Genomic DNA, 17,605 nt, shown 5'->3' on the forward strand with positions numbered 1-17,605 from the left:
TGCCCATTACTAGATTTTCGTTGGTTCACATAAATACAACTCATAGGAAGCAAATTTACAACTACTTAATCATATATTATTAGATCAGATGATCATCAAGCATATGAAACAAATTTATTTGATATGTTTAATTAATTTGGTATTAATATTTCCCTTCTTACGAGAAAGAATAGTTATGTGTTTTTCATGTAAGATTGTATTGAAATAAAAGTTGCGCCCTAAGACCATGCTAAGGTTGTGAAAAAGACTAATGAGAGGAGAAAAGGTTGTGGGAGAGGAGACAAATGGAAAATTAGGCAAAAGTAAGTTGGAAATTTTGATTTTATTTTTTTCTGAGCAATTTCTTTGTGACACATTTACAAGACAAGCACCACAATAACCGACAAGACAATATTCATACAAAGAAAAGAAAGGCCAACGAAATATTCGTAGTTTGCACTCATTATAATGTGGGTTAGTGGCATGCACCTCTATTCGGTAAAGATTCAAAGTGTTTTTCATTATTCATAATACAAAATATTTAACTCCGTCGGCGGTATAAATTTTATCGGTGATTTATTTAACAATCTATCATTTGACAAAAATAAAAATAAAAACAAGTTAAATTTTAATTTAGAAATTACTAAAATTGGAATAATACAAAACCAAATAAAAAATCGAGAATATTGATTTACACAAACACCATATTAGCATGTTGCTCGAAAAGGTCAGAATTCAGATGACTTACACAATCAAAGCTAGCTAATATTAACTATTACTAGTTGAGGAAGATTTTCGTTAATTAGAAGAGAAAGGACCCCCGATCAAATACACAACTTGTCATTCTATATTATTTCCAATTCATATCCTAGCATAATGTAGCCCAATCTAAATTATTTATTGGGTAATTCTCACTTTATTATACTCAAGAATTGTGAATTTTCACTTTGCTACTCTTAGTTTTTTTATTTTTGTCTCACTTTCATACCTAGAATTAAGATTTACTCCCAAAATCATATTTTTCTTTTTTAAAAGGGGAGAGGAAGGTGAAGGAGCCCATCCGAGGTTCAGAGCCCAAATTTCTTTTTGTATAACTATTAAATTATTCGTTAAACGACAACGTGGCAGGCCTGTGGGCTACCAAAAAATTTAAAATCATAAATAAATAAATAAAAGTTTGGCAATAAAAAAATAACCTAAAATTTGAAAAATCTTTGCATGCACTTTTCGAATATCATTATAATCCCACCCTCTTCCTCCTCTGTCTCTTTTGGGGAGTGGCCACAACATCTATTCTCGGAGCTAAAGTCGCTAATATCTCCACCATTCAAATCTCAACACCTTATTTATGGGCATACTTGGCCCCACCAAGCACCCACCGAGCCAAAACCTATTCGAGTCGACTACAACCAAGTCGTTGTCACTCTGATTCTCAAATTCTACTGTCAATTCAAATCTCCATTTATAATCAATTCATATATGCTTTAGATTCGTACCCAAGACTCGGCTACACAATGTTCAAGCCAAACGACAGTGTTTTCGAAGACACAACAAAGATGAACTACACGAACATGTTCGATGCACAAATGGATGCGGGGGAGAAGAGTATCCATTGGGATAAAGATAGAGGTGGTTGCGCTGGTGTAGATTTGAAGTGGGTCGGGTTGGTGTGGGGTGGGAGAGAGTTCGATGGTGATGGGTGTTAGAAATATGCCCATAAAGCCACTCATTTGATGTAATATCTTTTGGAATACTTATGTTAAACTCTTATTTAGTTTCATGGAAGGGCAATGTTTGTTGTTAATCACTACTGAGTGAATTATGTGTTTAATTAATAATAGAATTCAATGAATGTAATTAACTTAAGACACAAGTGATCTAAGAATGTTACATTAACGAGAACTTTCTGTTATGTTCATTCCCAAAACATTCCTAGCCATAGGATTTTAAATTGGGCATTGACAATCTGCTACGGCTAGTATGTGTTATGTCAACTCAATTTGAAGTATGACTTGTCTCCAGGCATTAGTGGTAGATAGACAAACACATAGGTGCTCAAAAGGTTGTTGAGCACACTGAACAACAATCAAGAAAAAGTTCTCACATACATCTTATGTAAGAACTCGCAAGTTGCAATAATGCAAAGTAATCTTTTGGCTTGAGACACCACATGTCACGCCCCGAACCCGAGGTCAGTAATAAAAACTCGAACCCGAATCTGAAACGTGATCAAATCAAGAATCTTTACAACCTACAGTAAATAGATGAATGAAAATTCTATTCTCATATCTAATTTGATCTCATCATGCCTACCCTCTTGAATGTCTAGTTCGTAAACCTGCACAACAATAGAAGGATGAGCTTCAACAACTCAGTAGGGACATAACATAACCTTATCACAGTAAATTGACAATATTAAATTAAGTGTCATTAAATCATATAGCCAAATATCAAATCATTATTGATAACAATGCATGAATGTAATGTAACCTCTTCGACTACCCCGTTAATTTATATAATAAAACACGCGGACCTGCACGTCCCATACCATGCATTTTACCACTGCAATGGTGGTTCCAATGTTCTATTATAGAAACTAACCCTCATACGATATCCCAAGTTCATAAACCCTTTTGCTAGTCATTTTATCTAATTCATTGATCTCCAACCCAAATCACCCGCATCGACAATTTATCATGCCGATATCTTATTCTAATGTGCACATCGGGCTCAACTGGAAATGGTTTCACAATGAATATATTCTACACTAAATATCCTTTCCAACTACCCTCATTTTCCGAATTCCAATCTCAACACTGAAATTCCAACAACATCTCACAACATGAGTGATACACAAATAATGCCATTTCATCTTTCACATGTATTAGAGTATATTCTCAACGAATAGCATTCTAGCAATAATTCCATAACCAATAACAATTAAACACTTAACTGAAGCAATTAGCCCATTAATATCCAATCACATTAATCAACCAAAAAGATCAAAAATATTATAACTCTTCACAAAATTTAATAAAATCAATTTCCGTAAAGGTCTGCCTTATTTCCTTTACCTGGATTCCAAAGCTAAAACAAAGATCCATGTCATATACTTAAGCAAGTTGCTTGATCACTCCTAAATCATCATGTATTTCTTCCACCCTATTTCTTTTCTAATCTCTCTCCAGATAAACACACACACACACACATATATATATATATATATATATATATATATATATTAAGTGAACGAGCTCCCGAGCACTATGCATGCTAGCCCATGGTGGAAAACAAATGGAGTTGATCTCCTATTTATAGGAATATAGGTCGGCTACAAATCGTAATGGCCAAGTAAAAAAATACAATAAAGTATACAAAGAGGATTGGTTCATTTGATTGGCAAGCATGAGGTGTCAATCCACATATGAGAGATTAACATGTAGAGGCTAGGTGTTGAATTTATGGGAACAATATTGGTGACACTTCCACCAAGCATATCAAGCTTCTGAGGTGGCAAGCCTAATCACTAGTCCTTACTCTTTGCAAAGGAAATGAAAGCATGCATGGCTTAACCAAAAGGTATATATATATAGTATCACAAATAATTAGGTAAGTAACGAATATAACATTAAAATGGCTAAAAAGGCCCTAGGTCAAAATAGATTGCTAACAATACCATTAATACAAAGCCTAAAAATATGGGATCTCACACCACAGTTTCTTGTGGATACGTCTTTGATCATTTGACAATGCAACAAAGTACATGCCTCATCTCGGGCATTTTCCTAGCATTGTTGGGGTCAATTTATTCTTAGAGACATGTGGGTGTACAACAAAAGATCTCTAATTTTTATAGTGGAAGGACTATATTCTAAGATATAATTTAGGAGTCTTTGGGCCATGCATATCAATATGATTTAGGAAGTATGCTCTAAATCTTATTCAGTAGAATCATATAGAAGTATTACATTGGATCGTAAACATGAAATAAACTATCAAATAAACAATGTGGTTTAGTGACACGCCCGACCCTGATATTCCCCAAACCCCAGGGTAGGCAAGTGCTGGCTGACACTCGAAGGTGACGAAACCATATTAGAATGCATGAGAACAAGAAATAAATAAGACTTATAAATTTAAATATAATAAAATGGGGTGTGATATCCACACACCCCATTTTACTTCTCACACACTTTTCTAATTTTCGGCCGTCAGATCGGATGAATTGAAGAAGATCAACGAATAGAAATAAACAAAGGGTGTGTGAGAAGTAATTTGGGGTGTGTAGATAGCACATCCCTATAATAATATGTAAATGAGGAAAATATTCAGAGTATACAACGAACTATAACACTAAAAATAAATAATATAAAATTTAATGAACAAAGGAATGGGTCCTACACCAAGAGGACTCGAAGATGCCGATGCGAACGTGCCTTGACGTTAGGATTGTACGCCTTGATTCTAAATCATGAGGGGGCGCAAAGCAAACATGAGTGGACCAAGTTGATATATATATATATATATATATATATATATATATATATATAGGAATTGCTTAAGGGGAGGGATCCCCATTTTTTCAAAAAAATGGGGACACGCTCCCCACCGTTGGATTTGAATTAAATGAAATCCTGTGGTTGAGATTCTATGGCCTGTGTTTTAATCTCAACCACACAATTTCATTAAAGTCAATCTAACGGTGGGGAGCGTGTCCCCATTTTTTTTGAAAAAATGGGGATCCCTCCCCTTAAGCTCCCTGTATATATATATATATATATATAATATTGAAATAGTTATCAACATACTAACCCCCAAATTTTTATGAAAACTAATAGCATAATATGTGATAGGTTTTCTGTAAACCCTATCATGCCATAAAACCTTTCATAAAACATATCTCGTATATAGTGTGCTAACTAGTGATATCATAATCGACTCGAAGGCCCATACATCACCCGACCCCGAAGGCCAATATATAAATCTCCAATCAACCCAAAGGCCCCTACATCACCCGACCCAAAGGCCAATATATAAATCTCCAATCAACCCGAAGGCCCTTACATCACCCGACTCGAAGCCCAATATAATATCTTCAACATCACCCGACCCGAAAGCCAATATAAGTATCATTGCTCGAAGGGCAAAACAGTGACCACTAGATACACACAAAACATTGCACATACTCTTGCCAAACATAAGTACATATATCTCAAAATCATCTTCATAGAATATAATCATCCATCATATATACTATAGAGAAGTGTGAAGAAAACATGTTCATAAATAGTATATAGTCATCCATCATATATACTACAAAGAACATGAGTTCGATAAAATATTGTATTCCAAAATATTCTCAATATAGCATGATAATCATAAAGTGTAAATCTAATCTACTAATAAAACTTAACTACTAAATCATGTCTTTCATGTATGAATTTCTGCTATTACAACATGCATTTTAGAAGGGGTCCACTCACAGATACTTCACTCCCAAAGAGCCACACAAACTAGTGAAAACGGAATCACCACAAATAATTGCCCCTAAGCACATAAAGGGTCTAATTAATAAAACTAAATCATAATGATTGAATTTGGGAAAAACAAACGTAGGATGTTGAATTACCCTGAGAAGGGTCTCGGGTAAATTTCGAAAAAGTCAACAAAAAGTCAACATGAGAATATTCCAGAGAATATTCCAGGAATATTCCATTGGGTCTAAAATGGCCACGTGTTTTGGGCCGATTCTTTGGCCCAAAGGCCTGTGGTCATAAGGGTTTTGGGGCTGGGCCTTAAGGGGGCGTTTGTTGCGCCGGACTATCTCGGACTTGACTAGCTTCAAGGACTAAACTGGACTGGCTTAGACTAGACTAAGCTGGACTAACTTAGTGAAGCGTTTGGTGCAATGTTGGACTAAGAAGCTGAATAATAACAAATTCTAATATTATATTATTTAATATATAAATTATTAACATTTTATTATGATCTAGGTGACCGGAAATGACGAGGAGTCTATCAGGAGTGGTTGTTGAGCATAACAAGGACGAGAGATGATAGTCTTAGCTAGTCCCATGGTTATTGGGGGGTCTCACTAAGACCTCTTAGTGAAGGGTTTTGTCCATGCTAGTTCTCTTTAGTCTCATTAATGTTAGTCCCAGCATGGAACAAACACAGTATTGGACTAACAGCTAGTCCAGTCCAGTCCAGTCCCACTTAGTGAGGGCAAACAAACGCCCCCTAAAGGGTTTAACGGGGCCCTAGAGGCCTAATTTATAAAAGGGTTTTGGGTTAGGCATAAAAGGGGTTTTGGGTTCAAGTGTCCTGGGCTTGTAGCCCAGTTTGGAATTGGGTTGGGATCAAAGATTTCTCAAAAGTTGCCCAACCTCTTTGCCGACTCCTACAAAAAGATGTGGCATTTGACTTTGTTGATGCACAAAATCAGCGAAGACTTTGGTACAACAGAAAGTGTCGGGTTTTGTGACCTTCGCTTGGTTGCTTCGGTCACTAGTGAGGATAAGTACGTAAATGAATAGAGACAGAGAAGCAAACACAGGATGTACGTGGTTCACCCAGATTGGCTACGTCCACGGAGTAGAGGAGTTCTTATTAATAGTGAAGGGCTTACACAAGTACAAAGGATCAAGCTCTCAATTTAGTGAGTTCTTGTGAATGATTTAACACAAATGGCATTAGGCAATATTGTGGGGGAATGACCCCTATTTATAGAAAAACTTGTAGCTTTGTCACATTGACATGTGTCATGTTATGATTGGTTCTTGATGTCGACACGTGCTGCGCTCTGATTGGCTTCTAATCTTGACACGTGTCGAGTAGTGATTGGCCTCCTGGTCGGGGGGAACTCTTCTGGGTCCTTGACAGTATAGCGTTGGCCGGTGCTCGGTAGTTTCGGGATTGGTCAAGTATGGTACAAACAGTGCTCCCCTAAGTTCCCGAGTGAGGGAAACTCCTCGGTTGGGGACTTGCAAGATCCAATCCCTTGAGTAATCACGAAACTTCTAAGTACCGAAGTGTGGTCTGATCTTCATCTGCCCTTCTCTGGAAGTACCTTTCCTCCATCCGGGAATGGTGTATTTAGCTGATGTTGACGCACAAGGTAATGTATCAATTTCACTTGAAGCTTAGTTGTAGTTTCGGGCTTAGTCAAGTGTGATACGAACCCTATAGTAGGAGTCCCCCAAGTCGCCGAGCTAGGAGATCTGCCGAAAGAGGTGACAGACAAGGTAAGCAGTCAAACTTCCAAGTAAGCAACCCAGGATCAGAGGTTTGACTTCGGCTTCCGGTTGATTGTTCTCCTTCCCCTTGTCTCTCATTCAACTGCCAGGATAAGGAGAAGCAAATGGATAAGAGATGATATGAGATACTTTTGCTTTTGAAGAAGTAACTTTCCACAGGCTTATTCTTGAACTGTGCTGGAGGGTTTTCTGGTGCCCTTCAGAGTATAAGGCCGACTCAAAAATTTGAGGGTCAAAACAAGTCCATCAAATCTAGAGTACGTTCGACCTTGATGATATGGGATACTTTTGCTGTTGACGGAATAATGAATGTGGTATGGAAAGGTGTCGTGCTGTAGTGATCTGTTTCAGCTCACCGTTGAACCTTCTGCTTCAATCTTTTGCATGGCAGAAGTGGTGTGCAACCTTTGCATTTAAATGGTCATTCAGAACATTCCTTCATAGTGACTCATCCATGCTTGGCAGCTTCAGTGTAAAGAGCCAATATCTGATCAACTGTCATGAGGTATTTGCCGGTGGAATTCGTGACCTTGACAGCAGTTGAGGATGAGTACTCGAGAGCAATGCTAAGTAAGCAACCAGGCAAAGGCTCCAGGCAGTCAGTTCCAAATTGGAGGTTTGATTTCAGGTTCCGACTGACTGCTCTCTTTCTCCTTGTCCTGCAGGTGTGGACAAGGACAAAGACAAAGATAGGGAGAAAGCATGATATGGGATACTCTTGCTTTCGACCCTGATGATATGAGATACTCTTGTTCTTGGTGTGGCTTATTTGCTAAGGTATTATCGGGGGGAAATAAAGCTGAGTATTTCGAGAGTTTATGTTGAGGGTGCCTTTTCGAATGCGAGAAAGGGTTGAGCATTTTTGCAGGTTTGCCTGTCCGTTGAGGAGGGAGGTCAATGTATATAGGGATTTCTCAATAACAAGTAGTAATGCTATTCCTTTACCCTTCTTGGTCACAGCAATGTAGTGGGAGTTGCCAGCTTCACGTGTTTTAATTTTGTCAGAGCACTTTGAAAAAGTGGTATGTGGTATCTGGAAAGCTGATATTACGTGTGAAGATTACAGACAAGCTTTATCTAAGGAAATCTGGCTCTCGAAGTTCTGAGAGTTGTGCCTCTTCGGTTTTCGAACAAGCAATCCCGTCGAGGATCTGACTCTCGAGATTCGGAAAGCGGTGCTACTCCGGTTTTTGAGAAAGTAATTATGTTGGGAGTCTTTTCTCGAATGTGAGTAAAGGTTGGACGTTCTTGCCAACCTGTCTTGCCGCAAAACACGGAGGTCGACACACATAGGGACTTTCCAGTTGTCAAGCAGTGGTGCTGTTCCTTTACCCTTATGGGTAATAGTAGAGTAGCTGGAACTTCGAAATTCTCGTGCCTAAACTTTGTCAGAGATCTTTGACAAAGTTATATGTGGTACCCGAGGAGTTGATGGTGCATATGGAGAGCGGTGATTGAACAGTAAGATTCACGTGCTTTTTACTTCACCAGAAATCTTCGACAGATTGCCCGTAATTTTCGCAAAGCTGATTGTGCATGTGACAGGTGCTGACGAGGCTGAAAAAGCAGGTGCTTCTTCGATTTCTGAGATCGGCCCTCGTGGTCTCTGAGCAGCCCAGCTTTTGAGAAAGCAAACGCCTCTTCGATTTCTGAAGCTCCGTCGAGTGCAGATTTTTATAGAGGCTGGCATTAAGTTCCACAGCACACCTGAATCTCTACCAGTAGAAGCTCATTTCTTGCACTTCTAAGATCTTGATTTGTCTGACCTCTTCCTTCTTCAACACATTTGAAAATGTCTGGACCCTCCGACCGTCGTTTTGACCTGAACCTTGGAGAAGAGACAGCCACGCCTTCTCCAGACAACATATGGCGCCCATCCTTCATATCCCCTACTGGTCCTCTTACCGTTGGGGATTCTGTGATGAAGAATGATATGACCGCTGCAGTGGTGGCCAGGAACCTTCTCACTCCCAAAGATAACAAACTACTTTCCAAACGGTCTGATGAGTTGGCTGTTAAGGACTCTCTGGCTCTTAGTGTTCAGTGTGCAGGTTCTGTGTCTAATATGGCCCAACGCCTATTTGCTAGAACCCGCCAAGTTGAATCATTGGCTGCTGAAGTGATGAGTCTCAAACAGGAGATTAGAGGGCTCAAGCATGAGAATAAGCAGTTGCACCGGCTCGCCCATGACTATGCTACAAACATGAAGAGGAAGCTTGACCAGATGAAGGAATCTGATGGTAAGGTTTTACTTGATCATCAGCGGTTTGTGGGTTTGTTCCAAAGGCATTTATTGCCTTCGTCCTCTGGGGCTGTACCTGGTAATGAAGCTTCAAATGATGAACCTCCAATGCCTCCTCCTTCTGGGGTTTTGTCAAGTACTGAGGCTCCGGATAACCACCCTCCGGTGCTTTCTCTTTCTGGGGCTCTACTGACTGCTGAGACTTCCCCTAAGCAACCTTTGTGAAGGCTCCCTTTTGTTTGTTTATTTTGACTCATGTATATGTACATATTTGTGGCTTATCGAAAATATTAATAAATAAGCTTTGCTTCATTTCAATATATTGTGTTAAATACACCAAAGCCTTCTTCATAAAGTTCTTTGAATTTTTGCTTTTGTTGAAACCTGTATTGTTGAAGCTTTGTGAGTGAAGCATGTAGTTTGAGGTAGTGTTCCCTTAATTTCCCGAGTGAGGAAAACTTCTCGGTTGGAGACTTGAAAAATCCAAGTCACTGAGTGGTTGTGAGACTGCCGAGTATTAAGGTGCAGTAGCATATGGTGGGAGTCCCCCAAGTCTTCAGGCGAAGAGAGTTGCCGAATGAGGTGTCTCGCTTGTTACTAATTTGTCAAAGTAACGAATCCTTGTTTCGATGTCACACATTCGTATATGCCTTGTCTAAAAATATTTCCAACTTTTGTGTGTTTGATGCTGCATGCTATTGACTAGACAAGATCAAGTGCAATTAGTAGCTTTTCTCTCTTTTTCATCTTTTCTTTGGTGGAATTGCTTTTCGTTTCCACTAATCAGCCTGAGTGGATGCAAGATAACACCATTCTCTATAGCTCAGATCGCAAAGTCGTCTTCATGAAAGTTGTTCCTTATCTTGTGAACTACCACATCTCCAAATTTGAGATCCATCGGGGTAGTACAACTCCAGAAATTCAGGTATGATGAGTAACTGTTCATCAATTTTCTGTTAACCCGTCAGACTTGTTGTGAGCTTCTAAACTCCATTTTTTCTTGTTCATCTCAACATACTTTCTTCATCGAAGTTGTTCCTTAACTTGTGAACTACAACATATCCAAATTTGAGGTCCCTCGGAGCAGTATAACTCCAGAAATCCAGGTATGATGAGTGACTGTTCATCATTTTTCTGTCAACCTGTCAGACTTGTTGTGAGCTTCGAAACTCCATTTTCTCTTGTTCAGATCAACATACTTTCTTCATTGAAGTTGTTCCTCAGCTTGTGAACTACAACATATCCAAATTTGAGATCCCTCGGAGCTGTATAACTCAAGAAATTTAGGTATGATGAATGACTGGTTATTATTTTTCTGTAAACCCGTCAGATTTGTTGTGAGCTTCGAAACTCCATTTTCTATTGTTCAGATCAGCATGCTTTCTTCATTGAAGTTGTGCCTCATCGTCTCTTTCATAACATATCAAAAATTCAGAATGAACTAATGGTTAAATATTTCCAGATCTTCGAAACATCATAGCAGCTTCGAAATCTGCAAGAATCCGACTGTCATGTTTGGAGCTTCAACACTTTAATTTCCGTCGCTCAAACAGAAATGGTTCCTTCTTGAAAGTTGTTCATATGCTCAAAAACTATAGGGTGTCCAAAATTCAGCTCCATTGGAGAAGAGCAGAGGTTGCAGAAATTTGATAGATGAAAGGAGGCGGAAGAGGGAGAGAGAGAAAAAGTCTCTTGGGTTGGATTTCTATTTTGGGGCAGATTCCAAGTTTTGTAGCACCTTCATTATTGATGAATTGCTTGTACTTTTGTCCATTATGAAACTTGGGACTTTGGCTTGTTGTTGGATCTATTATAATATGTTTGGGAACATATATAAGTGAATAAATAAGAAGGAAAATTTTGGGCCCTTGTGGGTGTAAAACAAAAAATGTTTATGTTTACCCAAGTGTTTTTGTACAAGTTCAAGGGCATCTTGGGTTTTGTGAACAAAATTTGTTTATTTGGAGCAAGGTTTTGTGTTGAAGCTTTGTAGGTGAAGCTTTGGAGGTGAAGCTTTGATGGTGAAGCTTTGTAGATGAAGCTTTCTGGGTGAAGCTATGTAGGTGAAGCTTTCTAGGTGAAGCTTTTTTAGGTGAAGCTTTGTAGGTGAAGCTTTTTTAAGTGAAGCTTTTCGGGTGAAGTTTTTTGGGTGAAGCTTTGTGGGTGAAGCTTTTTAGGTGAAGCTTTGTGGGTGAAGCTTTTTTAGGTGAAGCTGTTTGGGTGAAGCTTTTTGGAGGTGAAGTTTTTTTTGGGTGAAGCTTTTTTAGGTGAAGCTTTTTGGGTGAAGCTTTGATGGTGAAGCTTTGTAGATAAAGCTTTGTAGATGAAGCTTTCGAGGTGAAGCTTTGATGGTGAAGCTTTGTAGGTGAAAGTATGTAGAGGGAGCTTTCTAGGTGAAGCTTTTTTAGGTGAAGCTGTGTAGGTGAAGCTTTTTTAAGTGAAGCTTTTCGGGTGAAGTTTTTTGGGTGAAGCTTTGTGGGTGAAGCTTTTTAGGTGAAGCTTTGTGGGTGAAGTTTTTTTAGGTGAAGCTGTTTGGGTGAAGCTTTTTGGAGGTGAAGTTTTTTTTTTTTTTTTTTTTTTTGGGTGAAGCTTTTTTAGGTGAAGCTTTTTGGGTGAAACTTTTTGGATGAAGCTTTTTGGGTGAAGTTTTGGAGGTGAAGCTTTTTGGGTGAAGCTTTGTGGGTGAAGCTTTTTAGGTGAAGCTTTGTGGGTGAAGCTTTTTTAGGTGAAGCTGTTTGGGTGAAGCTTTTTGGAGGTGAAGTTTTTTTTTGGGTGAAGCTTTTTTAGGTGAAGCTTTTTGGGTGAAACTTTTTGGATGAAGCTTTTTGGGTGAAGTTTTGGAGGTGAAGCTTTTCGGGTGAAGCTTTTTGGATGAAGCTGTTTTTTTTTTTTTTTTTTTTTTGCGCGCTTGACACGGTCTTCATTTGCTTGTTTTTTAGTGACTGTGGAAGACGGATTGCTTTCTGATTGAGAAGGGTTCCGGCATCGCTTTGCACCATCTTCATGTGGGTAATATAGGAACTTCCTTATGTTTTGATCATGCATGTAGTGATAGAATTTGTTTCTTCTTATTGTAGATGTCAGAGCCTGGAAGTTCTAGTGATGAGGGCTCTTCTAGCTTTAGCTCTAAGTCTGAGTCTGCAATGTCGGAGTCTTCAGGGTCTTTGTTAGAGTCCTGTACTAGAGAAACATTGGATGATCTTCCCAACCGTCAAACTTTAGCTATTGCTAGTTCTTCCTCTATGGCGTTGGGTGAGGGGGTTTCTCCTGATATGTCTTTGCCTCGGCGGAGGCATGGTTATAAGCCTGCGCCATCACCTCAGAGTAAGTCTTCCAAGTATTGGCATTGATCATATATTTAAAGAAACAATCACGTAGGCTTGCCGTGAAGGCTTTGAGGGCAGTCTTGTCGTCTGCCTCGGCACACCGGGAGTATTCATGGCTGAAGCGGCCAGCATACATACGTAATGACTCGTCTGGCCTCTGGCGGATAGTGTACAGGTCATCTGCAGAGTGCAAGCGATCGGTTTGGAAAATGTGTTGGGAAACAAATAGTTTCCTCAATTCCTCAAATGAGTCTACCGTCTCAGGTGTAAGACGACAATACCAATTTAGAGCTCCGCCAGAGAGGGTGGAGGGGAAAAGAAGACATCGCTCTTCGTCGGTGTGCATCCGGTATGCCATGGTGGACTCAAAGAGGTTAAGGTGCTCAATCGGGTCTTCTTTTCCAGTATAAAGTTGCAAGCCAAGCTTCTGCTTTGTCTTTGCTTGAAGGGGGGTGTTGAGGATCCTCCTTGTAAGAGGGCCAGGCCTGGGTTGGTTCCAGTCAGGTATTTCAGCCTGACGTTCAGCCTTCAACTTGTTTACTTCCTCAAGAAGTTGTAGGACAAGGGGGTCCTGAGCGGAGTTATGTGCCACTGGAGCTTTCTTTCGTAAATCTCCATCTCCTCTTGGAATTAGGAAGGTTTGATCAAGGGCATGTGATTTTTCCCTGGACTCGCTGTACTGGCTTCCAGGGTATGTCTGTCGGAACACCTCTGAGTCCCCTGTACCCTCATGTCTCTCTAGGACTTGTTGCACCTTCCCCAAGTTGGTGGCCGGCTCGGGCCGTGGCAGGGGACCGAGTCTCTCAGAAATCCTTGGGTCATTGATCTTTGAGCTTATATGGATGGAATTCTCTCGACGTTGCTTCAGGAAATCCCGACAATCGCGAAAGACGGCTTTCGATCCTTCTGCCCCTTCAGCAAAGAGGTGTCTCCCTCCGCTTCTCATGGTTCGGGTCGAAGCAACTGGGTTAAGAGAAGCCTCATGTTGATTATCAAATCGAGGGGTAATTTGTTCCCTATCAGGGATATCTATGTCGAATGCATGTGACCCTCCATGTTGGAGGGCACCCAGTTGATGGTTGACTTCCACGGGGGCAACAAGCTCGCGTGTCTGAGCTTGCCTAGCTTCGTGGAGTGTCTCGAATAGCTTCTCATATTGCTCCTGGAGGACCTCATTCCTCATTGCTATCTTGTTGTTCTGAGCTTCCAACTCATCGACTTTAGCTTGAAGAAGAACTCGTTTTCCTTCATTCTTTCGTTGTTTCGCACTATGTGCAAGGGGGGTGTCATTCTGTGTGCTGTGGCTTCCTTCGCTTCCCATGCTGGAGAGGGATGCCTGATCAAAAGAAAGTGTACGAATGATAGAAACCAGCTTGACACAGCTGAAGAGAGTAGGAATAAGTGTCGTTTCCCACAGACGGCACCAAATGTTGATGCACAAAATCAGCGAAGACTTTGGTACAACAGAAAGTGTCGGGTTTTGTGACCTTCGCTTGGTTGCTTCGGTCACTAGTGAGGATAAGTACGTAAATGAATAGAGACAGAGAAGCAAACACAGGATGTACGTGGTTCACCCAGATTGGCTACGTCCACGGAGTAGAGGAGTTCTTATTAATAGTGAAGGGCTTACACAAGTACAAAGGATCAAGCTCTCAATTTAGTGAGTTCTTATGAATGATTTAACACAAATGGCATTAGGCAATATTGTGGGGGAATGACCCCTATTTATAGAAAAACTTGTAGCTTTGTCACATTGACATGTGTCATGTTATGATTGGTTCTTGATGTCGACACGTGCTGCGCTCTGATTGGCTTCTAATCTTGACACGTGTCGAGTAGTGATTGGCCTCCTGGTCGGGGGGAACTCTTCTGGGTCCTTGACAGTATAGCGTTGGCCGGTGCTCGGTAGTTTCGGGATTGGTCAAGTATGGTACAAACAGACTTCAATAGAGAGTGCACGGCATCATTCAACCAACTCAAGGAGTTGTTGACCACGGCTCCAATTATAGTCCCACCTGATTGGAGCCTTCCTTTCGAGCTCATGTGTGATGCATCCGACTATGCTTTAGGGGCTGTTTTAGGACAAAGGAAAGACAAGAGGCCGCATGTCATCTAATATGCCTCACGGACGTTGAATAATGCCCAATTAAACTATTCCACTACGGAAAAAGAACTTCTTGCCGTTGTCTTTGCTTTAGATAAATTTAGATCATATTTAATTGGTACTAAAGTAATTGTTTTCACTGATCATGCAACTTTGAAATATTTACTCACCAAAAAGGAGGCCAAGCCACGGCTAATTCGATGGATGTTGCTTCTTCAAGAGTTCAATATTGAGATTCGAGATAAAAAGGGAAGTGAAAATGTGGTGGCTGACCACCTAAGCCGAATGGTGCATAATGAGGAGTCCCTACCCATTGCTGAAACATTTTCTGATGAACAATTGCTATCCATTAAGGTAAGTGAGCCTTGGTATGCCGATTTGGTGAACTTTTTGGTGTCTAAACGAATTCCAAGCACTTTCACTAGGCACCAATGTGATAAGCTCAGATGTGATGCACAATTTTATGTATGAGATGATCCCTATTTATGGAAATTTTGTCCCGATCAGATTGTACGTCGATGTGTGCATGATTCTGAATTTCATTCAATTTTAAGCTTTTGTCATACATATGCATGTGGTGGGCTCTTTGGCACACAAAGAACAACACTTAAGGTGTTACAATGTGGATTCTATTGGCCTAGTATCTTTAAGGATGCTAGAACTTTTTGCTTAACATGTGATAAATGCCAAAGAACAGGAAATATAAGTGCAAAGGATCAAATGCCGCAGGTTTCCATCCTTAATGTTGAAATTTTTTATGTTTGGGGTATTGATTTTATGGGTCCCTTTCCTTCCTCGTATGGTTTCATGTATATTTTGCTTACAGTTGATTATGTGTCAAAGTGGGTGGAAGCAAAAGCCACCCGGACTAATGATTCTAAAGTGGTTGCAGATTTTATTCGAACTAACATATTTGCAAGGTTTGGCATGCCACGTGTGATCATTAGTGATGGAGGGTCTCACTTTTGCAATCGGACCATTGAGGCGTTGTTGAGGAAGTATAATATCAATTATAAGGTTTCTACACCTTACCATCCTCAAACTAATGGCCAAGCCGATGTGTCTAACCGAGAGATTAAACAAATCCTAGGGAAAACCGTGGGTCCAACAAGGAAGGATTGGAGCTTACGTTTAGATGACGTACTGTGGGCATATCGTACAGCGTACAAAACACCCATTGGGATGTCCCCATTTCGGCTCATCTATGGCAAGCCATGCCATCTCCCCGTAGAATTGGAGCATAAAGCTCATTGGGCAGTCAAGAAGTTCAACATGGACCTAGGTGTAGCGGGAAGTCATCGAAAACTCCAATTACATGAACTTGATGAGATAAGGAATGAGGCATATGAGAATGCCCGCATTTACAAAGAGAAGACCATAGGGCAGAAAATGCTATTGTTCAATTCCCGTTTACGTTTGTTTCCCGGTAAGTTACGTTCTAAGTGGATTGGACCGTTTGTTATTACTAATGTTTTTGTTCATGGTGCAGTCCAAAACCAAAGCTTGAAAACGGGACACAAATTCAAGGTGAATGGGCACCATTTAAAGCCCTATTATGCAAACTTTGAGGAGCATGTCGTGGATGACATCTCCTTGCATGTCGTGGGCTCCAATGGGGAGTGAATGTGTTCTTCGTCCAGCTGCAAGACATTAAAGCAAGCGCTTCTTGGGAGGCACCCCATGCATTCAACAACGAGAGACCTAGGAATCACTCCACTTCCAGATTTGCGTTCCTAAACCCTCCTCTTTGTTGTTTATATTCTGCCATGTTTAGTTTGCTTAGTTAGTTATGTTGTTTTGTTTATGTGAGTTTATGCTTGAAACATTGAGGACAATGTTTGATTTAAGTGTGGGGGGGTAAATAAGTGCTTTTGGTGCAAATTCGTGGGATTTTATCACCCATAACTTCCAAATTTGTCCCTTACTGTTTTTAAGTGTTTTTAAGCTGTTTTGATGCATTTTAGTGTGTTTTGACATAAAAATCCGAAAATCTCATAAAAATTTGAAAAATTGTTTTGAAAAACCCAAAAAGAGTTGTTTTTGAATTGTTTTTGTGTGTTTGTTTGTGTCTTAGGATACCTTCCAACACAATGATGAGGATTTGGTTTTTAATTGCATGACTGTTAAAGAGAGTTATAAACATGGATGAAAGTTTGATTTACTTTTTAGTGTATGCTTGGTTGTGGTTATAATTTATGAATTCACATGCAATCATAAAGAAAAAAATCAGTTTTTATAACATGCTTGAAGGAATGAACTCAAATTAACGCTACACCTTGTGAGACTTGAGCCTAAACGTTTGTTTGGAGAGTTAATAATTTGTGCATCATTGTTTTCCAAAGTCGTTGCATGATCTTATTATTCTTTGCTTGGTTACTACTTAGAATGCGTTTCATCATTTAGTTCCAAATGCTAGAACTCACGCCCATTCCATTCAAAGCATGCTATTGATTTGCATAACACATATTCAAGATGAAGTTGTTTAGTGAACCACCAAAGCCAAATTGCTGTGACCCCCTATTTCATATGTTTTGTAGGTTTAACCTCGTTGAGCCTTGTGTAGCTTATATTGTTTGTTAACCCACATTATCCGCACCTAGCCTAGATTAGGACCATCCATACCCTTGTTCTTGAAGCATAGTAAAGCATGACTCAAAATGAATTCATTTTGATCAATGTTTGGCAGAAAACAAGTGTG

General features: G+C 39.9%; 1 long non-coding RNA gene across 1 annotated transcript; it reads left to right on the forward strand.

Annotated features, from left to right (window-relative positions):
* Positions 1-10,486: 10,486 nt before the first annotated feature.
* On the forward strand, positions 10,487-11,344 carry LOC139198516 (uncharacterized). The gene is made up of 3 exons (XR_011584058.1): positions 10,487-10,583; positions 10,667-10,764; positions 10,940-11,344. It is a non-coding gene; the product is annotated as an uncharacterized lncRNA (long non-coding RNA).
* The last annotated feature ends 6,261 nt before the right edge of the window (positions 11,345-17,605 follow it).

Source organism: Malus domestica, chromosome 09 (assembly GCF_042453785.1).
Source record: "Malus domestica chromosome 09, GDT2T_hap1".
Lineage (NCBI taxonomy): Eukaryota > Viridiplantae > Streptophyta > Magnoliopsida > Rosales > Rosaceae > Malus > Malus domestica.